The following is a 14,929-nucleotide window of genomic DNA, read 5'->3' on the forward strand; positions in this document are numbered from 1 at the left end:
GAGGCCCACAACTTACACCGGCCTATATCTTAGTTGGGCCTTTTTTGGACCCAGCGCTTAGTTTGGCCCAGGTAGTGTTGGGCCATTAACAGGATGAATATTGTACTGGCCTGTTACAGCCCAGATGAAACCATGGGCCTTTAGCAGGCCGAAATGCATGTTCGGACTCAATTTTCACTAGTCATCGATGGGCCTTTAGGAGGCTGAAATGTAGACCGGGCCTTTTTGGGCCCAGTTATATCACGCACAGTTACCAGGCCAAAACATATCTCGGGCCTTAGTTGGCCCACTGATATCATGGGCCTTTAAGAGGTCGAAAGCTTAGTACAGAGATCAACGAGCCGAATTATGCGACGGGCCTTTAACAGGCCCAAAGTCACGTTGGGCTTAACTGTTGCCACCTTTATCACGGGTCATTAGTGGGCCCGATGTCCCGTCGTACCATATATGGCCCATGGGCAGCACGGGCCATTCCCTGGCCGAAATTCACACCGGGCTGAAATGGGCCCATGTCTACATCGGGCCTCTAACAGGTCGAAAGTCACTGGGCTGTAATTGGGCCCAAATATTCAGTGAACAATTAAAGGGCCAGATCTGGCTTCGGGCCATAAATGGGACTTTATTAAGCAAGTCATTATTGCGCTGGCCCACTAGTACTTGAGTAAGTACTACGTGCCTTTGACTGGGCCGGCCTTTTTAACCTATATGGGCCTCTGTTGGGCCTAGCATGTCTCCTCCAATGGACGAGCGACATCTGGCCCACTGACGAGCTGACAGGTGTTCCCTCCGACCAATCAGAATTTTACACATGGAAATTTCCCATTGGTCCCGGCTGTTAACGGGTTATCGGATCCAAAACCGGACCCAATAGCTTAACAGCATTCCGTTACGGTGGATGCCACATGTCGGTCACCCTTGACGAAAGCACTTCTGTAACGCGCGATTTACCGTCATGGAAGTGGACACTTCCGTGATGATAATTTTGGTAATGTCATGGAACACTTCTACGACACCACAGGTATGACTATCTTGATTCTGTCATAAAACCGTCATGGATGTACATGCATGACAAAAAACACGACCTACTGTGACAAACACGTATCATCACGGAAGTGTATTTTTTGTAGTGTGAATGTGGGTGATAGGGGGGTCCTTCCCACACGACCCAGAAACCATTGGGGATATGCCCTCCTGGCACACACGCTCGGCAAAATGAGGTCGTGTGCGACCGGTGAGTGACCAAATATGGTTATACGTATAGTAGTGCTAAAATACAATTATATAGGCGAAATCGTTTCCGGTCGTAAGTACATCCCACACAGTCAGTCCCCGCTAAACATTTTCATTCGTATATACATCCCACAGAGTCACTCCAAGGAAAACGTTTGCGCAAGGTGGCATAACGCAAACAATTTTCAAGAGAATGTCGTGTGTGATTGTTCATTGATCCAACACGGTTTATTCCTAGAAACTGTGTGTATTGCCAGAGGTCATCGCCCACTGTGTTTTCTCAATAACCATTTGCAATAGGAAAACCCAATTAGCAAGCTAATTGTCCAATTAGCGGGTTGGTTTCCCTATTATTAATAATCCATCTACTAATCTAATTGACATTCATATTAGGCACATAATATATTACATTTCAATATTAAGGAAGCAGGATTTCATAATTGAAATACATCGGAGTACAACATGATATAGCTTCAGCACTCAACTACCCCATTACACAACTGCACCGGCAGCAAGTTTCACATGCAACATCTAGAACCTTTCGAAATTAGCATCATAGACAGTACATAGAGAGATGCATCTCATCTGGAAAACTGCTGAAGCGGAAGGCGAATATTGAGCCTTCATTCATGTTGAAGGTCTTTGCAACTTTAGGCTAGTGCATGTGGATGATTGACCGTCCATCCTTCGACCTCTTCAGGAACACTTCAATATTGAACCGTGGTTGTTGTATGAAAACTTTCCTCGCCTCCTGACCACATAGGTGGTTTGAGAGGTAATCATCAGTGAACCCTGAAAACAAGGATGTGCATAAATATATTCTCTACATTGGAAATGGGGCAAAGGAATAAAAAAGGCAAGGTATAATAGTTAGTACCATCTTGTAAACCTCAGTGCTTCCCATTGTTTCCTTGCAACACATATAAGGTAGTTAGTCATAAGGTTAGGTAAGGGTTCGCATGCTATCAGTAAAATATATTGATGATAAATAAGCACATTACAGATTCATCAGATTAATTCAAGCCACATGGAAAACCCATTTATCCAAACCAAGCATGATTAAGAACTAGGAAATATAGCACTTGTATATGTTTCTCATGTATTAAGTGCATCCAAATTCGATTTATTCCTCACATGGTATACAATAACAGAATGCAGCCACAATAATTGAACATCGCATTGTAGAATTGAACCAAGCGGTTAACTAAACACCACAACAAATGAATCAAACGTTAACTGAGCACCACATTGCACAATATAACACACTCCTAATATAAGATCAGATAGTTAACCAAACCAAGCATGCTTAACAACTTGGAAATGTAGCAATTGTATTTGTTTTTCATGTATTTAGTACAACCAAATTCGATTTATTTCTCACATGGTATACAATAACAGAATGCATCCACAACAATTGAACATCGTATTGCAGAATTGAACCAAGCAGTTAACTAAACACCACAACAAATGAACCAAACATTAACTGAGCACCACATTGCACAATATAACGTACTCGTAATAGAAGATCGGACAGTTAACCAAACCAAGTATGCTTAAAAACTTGGAAATATTGCACCCTAAATAATTGAACATCACATTTGCAGAATTGAACCAAGCAGTTAACTGAACACCACATTGCACGACATGTAGAACATATACACTATAGCATAAGATTGCATGGTAAAAGTACATAGCACAAATCACTAGGATTTGTTAAGGAAAGGCAGTAGCTAGCGAACTGAACATGGGTCCTTAGAGTGAGCTAATAAGACAAGCTACTCCTCATTGTCGGAGATATCGATGACGATTGGCTCCTTGGACATGGAATATGGTGAGGCCTCCGCATCGTGGGTGCCCTTGGTGTAGTGGTGAGTTGACTGAGCTGCTCCTGGCACCAACCTGCTGGCTCTCGAGATGAGGTAAGCACGTGCACGCTGAGAAAACACCTCATAGTCTTCGTCAAAGGCACCGACGGTGGCCTCGAGAAAATGTCACGACCTGTCATTTAAAGTAGCCAACCGCGTCGTGGAATCGGCACGCGAGGCGTCAACGGTGGCCTCGACGGCGAGGTACTCCTCCAAGATCTGGGGGTCGGCACGAGTGGCAAAGCCATCACGACCTCATTCGTGCGTGCGTCCGCGATTTGCTTCTTCGCTGCCAAATGCTCCTCAAGATCCTGGCTATACTGCGTGCACCATGGCTTAGGCCGGCACTTATTTGGTGGAGGGGTCGGTGATTTGGGTGGAAGGTGTCGCACTCGCGCCGGCAGTCGGGGCATGTGGGATGTGGAAGGAGGAGGAGGATGGGGGTCGGGTGTGGATTACCTGCCTGGATAGGCAAGGCTGAGCAGCATGAAGGAGGGTCGTCGGCGAGGAGGCGGCACTGCAAGCAAGGAGTGAAGGTTTCAACTTGGAAAGTAAGGCGAAAACAGGGAAAATGTGGCTTTTGGTAAGGGGAGGGGGTGGGGAGGTAGATATTTCCGTGGAAGCCGAAAATTTGTAATCGCTTCAGCGAAAAAACTGGCACGCAAAGTGTCATCAGACACGGTCCCTTATTCAAAGCGGGCTGTGGACTGTAGCCGTCGCACCTTCTCGCGTAGGCCGTATGCATACTATACTCCGACGGTCCTCCAAGATATTTTGTGTTGCATCTCACACAGTTGGTTATAATAAACTGTGTGGGATCTACTTGATTTTTCTTCTTGATTTGAATTACATAATGAGGTCACAGCGGCTATGGACGGTGTTTGAATTGCTAGACCTTTTATCTGCAGTGAACATGCAACTATATGTGTGTCATAAAAGAATTGGAATTATTCAGGGTTCGTTGGACATTTTTATGCATTAAGTGAGTTTTCAATGCATTTATGTGCATAATTCAAATTTGAACTACATGCATATGCTCCAGTGCATATAAATTGGTTGAAAAAACAAATCTTTATACTTGGGTGCATGCCTAGGTCCCATGCAAGAAATGGGAATGAATGTCAAACACCGTGCCACCGTCACTCGGCCACAAACATTGAGATACCTTGTTTTTAAATTCTAGTAAATCCAAAACTCGTCTGAAATTCATGAAACTTGGCATGCTATCATGGAGCGGCATCAACATGTCGTGGTAAATTTTTTGTCCCATTTGGGGTGGGTTTGGGTATATGCTTCTCACAAACCAGAGCTTCTCACAACAAGCATGATGGTTTTGTTAGGGAACGCCCCACCTTTGGGGACGAAACGATATCCATTGCCTCTTATTGCTTTGAAAAAATTTCTCGTGTCAACATAGAACAATAGGACTATTGTGTCAATTTTTGGGATTTTTTGGGGTTCGTTTGGACATTTTTATGCGTTAACTGAGTTTTCAATGCATTTATGTGCATAATTCAAATTTGAACTACATACACATGCTCTAAAGCATATAAATGGGTTGAAAATTCAAAGATGTGTCCTTGGTTGCAACCTTAGGTCCCATGCAAGAAATGGGAATGAATGTCAAACACCCTACCACGGTCACTCGGCCGCGAACATTGAGATAAGTGGTTTTTAAATTCTAGTAAATCCAAAGCTCGTCTGAAATTCATGAAACTTGGCATGCCATCATGGAGCGGCATCAACATGCTGTGGTAATTTTTTTTGTCCTATTGGCAGGTTTGGGGATACGCTTCTCACAAACAAGAGCTTGTCACAACAAGTCAGATGGTTTCGGTAGGGAACGTCCCACCTTCGGGAACGAAATGATATCCATTGCCTCTTTTTGCTTTCAATTTTTTTCTTGTGTCAACATAGAACAACAGGAGTGTTGTGTCAATTTTTGGGATTTTTGGGGTTCGTTTGGACATTTTTATGCATTAATTGAGTTTTCAATGCATTTATGTGCATAATTCAAATTTGAACTACATGCACATGCTCTAATGCATATAAATTGGTTGAAAAATCAAATTTGTGTCCTTGGGTGCATGCTTAGGTCCCATGCAAGAAATGGGAATGAATGTCAAACACCCTACCACGGTCACAGCCGCAAACATTGAGATGCCTGGTTTTCAAAATCTAGTAAATCCAAAGCTCATTCGAAATTCATGAAACTTGGCATGCTATCATGGAGCGGCATCAACATGTTGTGGTAAATTTTTTTTCCCATTTGGGGCAGGTTTGGGGATATGCTTCTCACAAAACAGAGCTTCTCACAACAAGCCGGATGGTTTCGATAGGGAACGTCCCACCTTTGGGGACGAAACTATATCCATTGCCTCTTATTGCTTTCAATTTTTTTCTCGTGTCAACATAGAACAACAAGAGTGTTGTGTCAATTTTTGGGATTTTTCGGGGTTCGTTTGGACATGTTTATGCGTTAATTGAGTTTTCAATGCATTTGTGTGCATAATTCAAATTTGAACTACATGCACATGCTCTAGTGCATATAAATTGGTTGAAAAATCAAATCTGTGTCCTTGGGTGCATGCTTAGGTCCCATGCAAGAAATGGGAATGAATGTCAAACACCCTGCCACGGTCACTCGGCCGCAAACATTGAGATACCTGGATTTTAAATTCTGGTAAATCCAAAGCTCGTCCGAAATTCATGACACTTGGCATGCTATCATGGAGCGGCATCAACATGTCGTGGTAATTTTTTTGTCCCATTTGGGATAGGTTTGGGGATATGCTTCTCACAAACCAGAGCTTCTCACAATAAGCGTGATGGTTTCGGTAGGGAACGTCCCACCTTTGGGGATGAAACGATATCCATTGCCTCTTAGTGCTTTCAATTTTTTTCTCGTGTCAACATAGAACAACAGGAGTGTTGTGTCAATTTTTGGGATTTTTTGGGGTTCGTTTGGACATTTTTATGCATTAATTGAGTTTTCAATGCATTTATGTGCATAATTCAAATTTGAACTACATGCACATGCTCTAATGCATATGAATTGGTTGAAAATTCAAATATGTGTCCTTGTGTGCGTTCTTAGGTCCCATACAAGAAATTGGAATGAATTTCAAACACCAGTGCACCGTTGATTGTCGGCAAAACGTTGAGATACTTTGTTTTTAAATTCTAGTAAATCCAAAACTCGTCTGAAATTCATGAAACTTGGCATGCTTTCATGGAATGACACCCAACATGCTGTGGTATTTTGTGTGTCCATTTTGAGAGAAGGCGCACTCGAATAACAGCCAACCGAGGCATTTTGAAAAAATAGCTGCCACTTTAACATCTCAAACAGTTGTATAATTCAAATAGTGTGTGTTCTATTAACCATTCACGTGATGCCACGTGTCTTCATTTTAATGGCTATAGGAGGTGTCGTGCGGACAGCTGCTGGACCTTGAGTGAGCGGGAGGCATGCGAGCGGAGTCCGGTGCGCGGGCTGACCGAGAGGCGTGCAAGTTGTCCTCCAATGCACAGGCTCACCAGGAAGCGTGCGAGCTGTATGCTGCGCAGGCTCACTGGGAAGCGAGCCCTTTGACATCCTTGGCCGCCCGACTTCCTCTCCATTAATGGCGCCCGAGCCGCTGTTTAATACGGGCGACCTTACTGTTCGCCTCCCATTCCCCTCCCTCCCGCAGACCTCCACCAATGCCATGGCGCAGAATGATCATCTGCCACTAGTCTTCAAGTTTGGTGAAGTCGACTCTGAGTCGGAGGAGATAGAAAATAAGGAGGAATGGGGCCTCATGGACATGGCCCAGAATGAGCTGGCCACGGCGGTTGCTGCCCCCGCTCCCGTACCAGCTCCCATCCCCGCGCCAGCGCTAGCGACCATCCCCGTAGCATTGACGGGCTGGTCGCCGAGCACTATCGCAGAGCTGGAAGCCGCAGGCGTCCGCGAGGTCTCCGCGGACCCGCGCGAGCTCGTGTACATGCCAGCGCCAGCGCCCGTGCCCATGCGCGCCCCTCCACCCACCGTGGCGCCGGCCCCCGTACGTTTGGCTGGACCCGCCACGCCCATGCCCCTTCCCGTGCGCGCCCCTCCACCCACCGCGGTGCCGATCCCCGTGCGTTCGGCTGCACCCACCGCACATGTGCTTGTGCCCGTGTGCACGCCCCCCTCAACGGCATGGGACGCTGTCATCGACCGCTACCTCTCAACGGCACCAGTTACCGTCCTCCCTTGCCCTGCCCGTTGATCGCGCGACGACATGATGTTTGATTTACAAGTGAAGAACATTTTGCGCTGCCTTGAAGACTTCAAGAACGGCATCCAGGAGGACGACAACGACAACGACGGCGCAGCATGCCGCCTCCGCCGCCCCTGGAAATAGTTATTTTGGGGTTTAATATTGTATCTCAAATTCTCGATCATACTCCCTCCGTCCGAAAAAGCTTGTCCCTCAAATGGATGTATCTAGCACTAACTTAGTGCTAGATACATCCATTTAAGGGACAAGCTTTTCCGGACGGAGGGAGTATGAATATAAATTCACGGTGTGACTGAATGAAAGATATGGTTTGAACGAACTTGCGTTTTTCTCTCTTAATGTATAGACTTATCAAACGATTTTCTTTTGAAAAAAAACATCAATGGTTTTTAAATATAAAACGCTAATCGCAAATGTTTTAATTAGAACACCCGTATGCAAACCGATAGCTTCCCCAAGAAGGCAAGGGAAAATGTGCCGAGCAGGATTTCTGCATCCCTTCAATGAAAACGGTTGTTTTGCATGACACGCGTGCAACCACGTAGAAACAATTGGGTAAGATTTGCATCTGTCATTTTGGGTATGTTGCCATTTGTCAAACTAGAAAGATTGACATTTGTTTATCTAGTAACATTGCCATTTGTCAACCTTCTAACACTGCGATTTGTCAAAATATGCAGCTAAAAATCACTAGCATTGTCTTATTTTTGCAACTAAAATCACTAGCACTGTTCATATGGACACCACTAGCAGGCGTGAGTTGATGGACGCATATGCAAATGTACCATTGATTACATACAACAAGTCATCAACCCATAATGACAACGAGGATACACGTTGGATTATAGATCATTTCCAACAAAACATTCTAGTAAAGTAAAGTTTTTCTCACACAACAAATAACAAAGCGAAATGAACTTCAGCTCAACCACTCGTCGGCGTTGGAAACGCTTGCTTTAAACCAGAAGTGATTCTCTGGGAAGGGCCAGCTACTGTCAATCTCAAGACAAACGCAGGACTGACCATCCAGGCTGAAGCGGGCTATGTCAGGACCCATAGTGCAATGGTACGGAAGCATAGCAATGACCGAGTTATAGATACAGTTGCTTCTCATAAATGGTAGTAATGTTGTGTCAACAGTAGCTGGATCGCCTTTCACCATCATTTGATAGTTTTGTCCAAGGAAGAGCGAGTTTCCTCCAAGACTTTCAATACTAAACCAGGGAGAAGGTGTTGGCGCTAGTACACTAGTATCCATCCCAAATACCCTGCAACGGATGTTGGAATAGGTCCGGCAAGTGCGGCCATGCGAGACAACACCTACTTCCTTAGTAATATCAGCAGTGCCCTGTATGCAGACAAGAAGAGGTGATCCATCGGAATAAGTTGCCAGGCGCCACTGAGTATATGGGTCCTGCTCGTCCCCATGCTCGTGATCATCAGCATCGTCTTCTCCCCCTTGGTTATAATTTTTTTCAAGTATAGGTGGTGGAATGTTCACAGGACCTTGGAAACACAAGAAGGTTAATTAATTAGTAAAGGGAAACTAGCTAACCCGCATGCATGTGGATGAAACAATTATAATTACGGTGAAAGACAAACATACCGAAAGCATGATGATTCCATGCAAAAATAGTGCCACGAGTGGTGGCAGCAAACACAAGACCATCGTATTGAATTGCATCACAGTACTCATCCGTGTACAAAAATTGATTTTTGAGCAATATCCATCGAGGCGTGGAAGTAAGGAAGGCAACAAGCTTGTCGAAGATAGCAACAACTTCATAGTTCATGTAATCCCAAGAGTGGTTGGGAACTCGACAAATTGCTATCTTCCATAGACGACAATTACCATGATCGTATTTGAACTCGCGTAGATCATCTATGTGCTCAATCTCTGGGCAGTCTGAGATTTTTGGAAGTGGAACCCGGTGATGAGTGTACGCATTCACAAGTTCCCACTCGCAGTTGTACCCAATATAAACAACCCAATCTTCATTTGTGCCTCCCAAGTCTTGCCCTCAAGCGATGGCATCTTAACATCACACGTATCATTATCAAGTGGCATCAACTTGCACAAGGCGAGGCTTCCGTCGTCCCCACGCCAGTCAGCAAGGTCACGGCAAACAAGTTATGGGAGATCAAATCGCTCCTGGACCCTTGGGTTGCTTGTAATGATGTTATTAGTTGAGTCGAGAATGGTCTTGAATGAACCTGCCATGCTAGCTGAGGTGATGACGTCGCACTGATCAATGAGTTCCTCCACCACGTCATCTTTCAGATTGGGGCAAGAATAACGGGGTCGTTTCCGGCCTGTTCCCTCCATGGAGAAGATGATCGAACAATGGCAGAAGGAAGGGTGAAGGCAAATGGAGGGAGGAAGAGTGTGCGACAGCAGTTCCATATCGAGAGGGAAAGGTGAAGAGGCAGTGGACGGTTGCCACGGTACAAGAAGAGGCTAGTGGGGAGCGAACGGTTGCCACAAAGGTCACACACTAACAACAAGGCCGAGTGAACCGCATGCCATATATCGCACACACCTTGATCTGGCTGACCATTTCTTTTGTGTTGCCTAATCACAAACAGTTCATCCGAGTGAACCATATGCTTTACATCACACATAGGACTAGGCGTTCGATTTATATGGTTAATACGGTTCGGTTTGTTCGGTTTTTAATAATTTTGGTTTTGAAGAAATGGAAACTGAAACAATCACACAAAATTAAGAAACCGAACCATATTAACCATAGGATATATCGGTTCGGTTTCTTCGGTTAACTGAAAAACCGAAATACATGTGCACTTGTCAGGATAAGTGTAACAATTCATGAGCATTGATTTGCATTGTATAGAATGCATAAAATAGTCACAACAGCTAACATTAGGCAATACTTTATTCGGTCAAGCAAACTAGTAAACATAATTAAGTGGAAAAATCGCATGGAACGGGTCATGTATTACATACGGAAGAATACGTGTGATGCCTCTAAACTGAGTAGCTCATGCACTAAATGATACACTAGTACTCCCTCCGTCCCCGCCTAATTTACCTTTTGGAGATACCTCCGCATGATGGAGTGAACATGGTATTACACATGGCATCCTATGTTTCGGTTTGTTCGGTCTATTCGGTTTTTGGGCACTGAAAACCGAACACAAACCAAACACCGAACAACCTTAAAATTTCCCACTGAACCAAAAACCAAACCACCGAATTAACCAACATATCGGTTAATATGGTTCGGTTTGGTTTGGTTCTTAGGTTTTCGGTTTAACCGTGCCCACCCCTAATCACACACACCTTCATCTGGCTGGCCGTTTCTGTTATCTTGTCTCAATACAAACAGTTCATCCGAGTGAACCGCATGCCGTATATCGCACACATCTTGATCTGGTTGACCGTTTCTTTTGTATTGTCTAATCACAAACAGTTCATCCGAGTGAACCGTATGATGTATATCACACGCACCTTCATCTGGCTGACCGTTTCTTTTGTTCCTCCTCATCACAAACAGTTAATTGAACTGAACTGTATGCCCTACATCGCACACGTAACTAAAATCTGAACTGTGTTTGATGCATCCGTCATCGCAAACGTTTTGCACCTTTTGACGGGTTTTTTACACCACTATTTGCGATTATTGCATCACAAACAATTTCATCGAAGGGTCTCTGATCGTAGTGACGCGTTAGCAGCATCCTGCAGTAGTGCATACTCTCCTAGGTTGTGAAACCAAGGCTATGATCACTAAAGCTATGGAAATCAAGGCAAATGGAGACCAAAGCTCTGATTCAACTTGAAGGATCGAAAGTAGGTCTAGAGGAGGGGTGATTAGACTACTTGACCAAATAAAGATCTAGCCTTTTCCCAATTTTAAGTCTTGGCAGATTTTAACAACTTAGCACAAGTCAAGCAATCAACCTACACATGCAATTCTAAGAGTATAGCAGCAGAATGTAAATCATTGCATATGAAGGTAAAGGGAGGGGTTTGGAGTGGCAAACGCAATGTAGACACGGAGATTTGTGGCGTGGTTTCAATAGGTGGTGCTATCGTACATCCATGTTGATGGAGACTTCAACCCGCGAAGGGTAACGGTTGCGCGAGTCCACGGAGCCACGAAGGGTCCATGAAGAAGCAACTTTGTCTATCCCACCATGGCCATCGCCCATGAAGGACTTGCCTCACTTGGGTAGATCTTCACGAAGTAGGCGATCTCCTTGCCCTTACAAACTCCTTGGTCCAACTACACAATCTTGACAGAGGCTCCTAAGTGACACCTAACCAATCTAGGAGACACCACTCTTCAAAAGGTAATAGATGGTGTGTTGATGATGAACTCCTGGCTCTGCTTCAAATGATAGTCTCCCCAACACTCAACTCTATCTCACAGATTTGGCTATGGTGGAAAGATGATTTGAGTGGAAAGCAACTTGGGAAAGGCTAGAGATCAAGATTCTTGTGGTTGGATTGGAATGTCTTGGTCTCAACACATGAGTAGGTGGTTCTCTCTCAGAAAAAGAATGATGAAAGTGTAGGCACGTTCTGATGACTCTTTCACACATGGAGAGGAGGCTGGAGGGGTATATATAGCCTCCACACAAAATCTAACCGTTACACACAAAAGAGCCAACTCGGTCAGACCGAATATGTGAACTCGGTGAGACCGATTCAGTTCAAAATGTGAACGTTAGGATTTTCGGTGGGACCGAGATGATCAACTCGGTGGGACTGATGAGCTAGGGTTAGGGAAAAACTTGATCTTGGTTTGACCGATTGCTTCAACTCGGTGAGACCGATTTCAGTAACAAGCAAACAGAGAGTTGGTTAGGCAAACTCGGTGGGACCAATCGCTCCTTTCAGTAAGACCGAAACGTTACAAAAGGGAAACAAAGAGTTTGCATTGCGAACTCGGTGGGACCGATCGCTCATTTCGGTGAGACCGAGACGTTACGAAGGGAAACAGAGAGTTTGCAATCCCATCTCGGTGAGACCGAACTGATTAGGGTTTCTGGCCATGGCTGTGTCAAGTGAACTCGGTAGCGTCGGATGAATCAAATCGGTGGGGCCGAGTTTGACTTTAGGTTTAGGACATATTTGGATTTGAGAAGATGGTTGAGGGCTTTGGAGCATATCACTAAGCAATTTGAGCAAGTAGACCATTAAGCAACACCTGATAACCCACAAGTATAGGGGATCAATTGTAGCCTCTTTCATAAGTAAGAGTGTCGAACCCAACGTGGAGCTAAAGGTAGAACAAATATTCCCTCAAGTTCTATCGACCACCGATACAACTCTACGCACACTTAACGTTCGCTTTACCTAGAACAAGTATGAAACTAGAAGTACATTGTAGGTGTTTTTGGATAGATTTGCAAGATAATAAAGAGCGCGTAAATAAAAAGTATGGGCTGTTTATGTAAAGAAGCAATAAAGTTAGTTTTAGTAAAGAGCTTTTTGTTATGATAAAGTTATTTGTCCCTAGGCAAACGATAACTAGACCGCTAATCACTATTGCAATTTTATTTGAGGGAGAGGCATAAGCTAACATACTTTCTCTACTTGGATCATATGCACTTATGATTGGAACTCTAGCAAGCATCCGCAACTACTAAAGATCATTAAGGTAAAACCCAACCATAGCATTAAAGTATCAAGTCCTATTTATCCCATACGCAAACAACCTATTTACTCGGGTCTGTGCTTCTGTCACTCACGCCACCCACCATAAGCAAATCATGAATATATTGCAAACCCTACAGCGGGAATCCCTCACACTTGCGCGACACGGAGAGCACCATAGGACAGCACCAATAATAAAACATGCAACTCAAACCAATCACGATCATCAAATAGCCCATAGGACAAAACGGATCTACTCAAACATCATAGGATAGCCATACATCATTGGGAAATAATATATAGTGTTGAGCACCATGTTTTAGAGATTACATCGGGTAAAAGAGATATTACACCGCTGCATAGATGGGGGAAGAGTTAGTGATGATGGCGGTGAAGTTGTTGGTGAAGATTGCGGTGATGATGATGGCCCCCGGTGGCACTCCGGTGCCACCGGAAGCGAGGGGGAGAGAGCCCCCCTTCTTCTTATGCTTCCTTGACCTTCTCCCTAGATGGGAGCAGGGTTTCCCCTCTGGTCCATGGCCTCCATGGAGGCGGAGGGGTGAGAGCCCCTCCGAGATTGGATCTATCTCTGTGTCTCTCTCTGTTTCTGCGTTCTCAGATTCTGCCCTTTCACCGTTTCTTAAATTCCCGGAGATCCGTAACTCCGATTGGGCTGAAATTTTAACACGATCTCTATCCGGATATTAGATTTCTTGCGGCGAAAGAAGGGCATCAACCGCCTTACGGGGTGGCCACGAGGGCCCAGGGAGCGCCTGCCCCCCTATGGCGCGCCCCCCTGCCTCGTGGCCCCCTCGGGCATCGTCTCGCGTTGACTTTTATTTTTTTGTAAAGTCCGGAGACTCATCCCAACTTGTGAGGGAATCATAGCTTCCATCATCCTTTCCTCACATGGGACAATGCTCTAATAATGATGATCATCACACTTTTATTTACTTACAACTCGATACTAGAACAATATATGACTCTGCATGAATGCCCCCGGCGGTGTACCGGTATGTGCAATGATCTAGCAAAGCAATGACATCAAAAAACGGACAAGCCATGAAAATATCATGCTAGCTATCTTACGATCATGCAAATCAATAAGACAATGAATGCTCCAGTCATGTATATGATGATGATGGAAGTTGCATGGCAATATATCTCGGAATGGCTATGGAAATGCCATGATAGGTAGGTATGGTGGCTGTTTTGAGGAAGATATAAGGAGGATTATGTGTGATAGAGCGTATCGTATCACGGGGTTTGGATGCACCGGCGAAGTTTGCACCAACTCTCGAGGTGAGAAAGGGCAATGCACGGTACCGAAGAGGCTAGCAATGATGGAAGGGTGAGAGTGCGTATAATCCATGGACTCAACATTAGTCATAAAGAACTCACATACTTATTGCAAAAATCTATTAGTCATCGAAACAAAGTACTACGTGCATGCTCCTAGGGGGGTAGATTGGTAGGAAAAGACCATCGCTCGTCCCCGACTGCCACTCATAAGGAAGACAATGAATAAATAAATCATGCTCCGACTTCATCACATAACAGTTCACCATACATGCATTCTACGGGAATCACAAACTTCAACACAAGTATTTCTACAATCCACAACTACCCACTAGCATGACTCTAATATCACCATCTTTATATCGCAAAACTATTGCAAGGAATCAAACATATCATATTCAGTGATCTACAAGTTTTATGTAGGATTTTATGACTAACCATGTGAATGACCAATTCCTGTCATCTCTCTAAATAGATCTAAGTGAAGCAAGAGAGTTTAATTCTTTCTACAAAAGATATGCCCATGCTCGAACAAATATAAGTGAAGCAAAAGAGCATTCTACAAATGGCGGTTTTCTACGTGAAGAGAAACAGGCAATCCAAACTTCAAATGATATAAGCGAAGAACATGAAGAATTCTATAA

Source organism: Triticum urartu, chromosome 2 (genome assembly GCF_003073215.2).
Source record: "Triticum urartu cultivar G1812 chromosome 2, Tu2.1, whole genome shotgun sequence".
In the NCBI taxonomy this organism is placed as follows: Eukaryota; Viridiplantae; Streptophyta; class Magnoliopsida; order Poales; family Poaceae; genus Triticum; species Triticum urartu.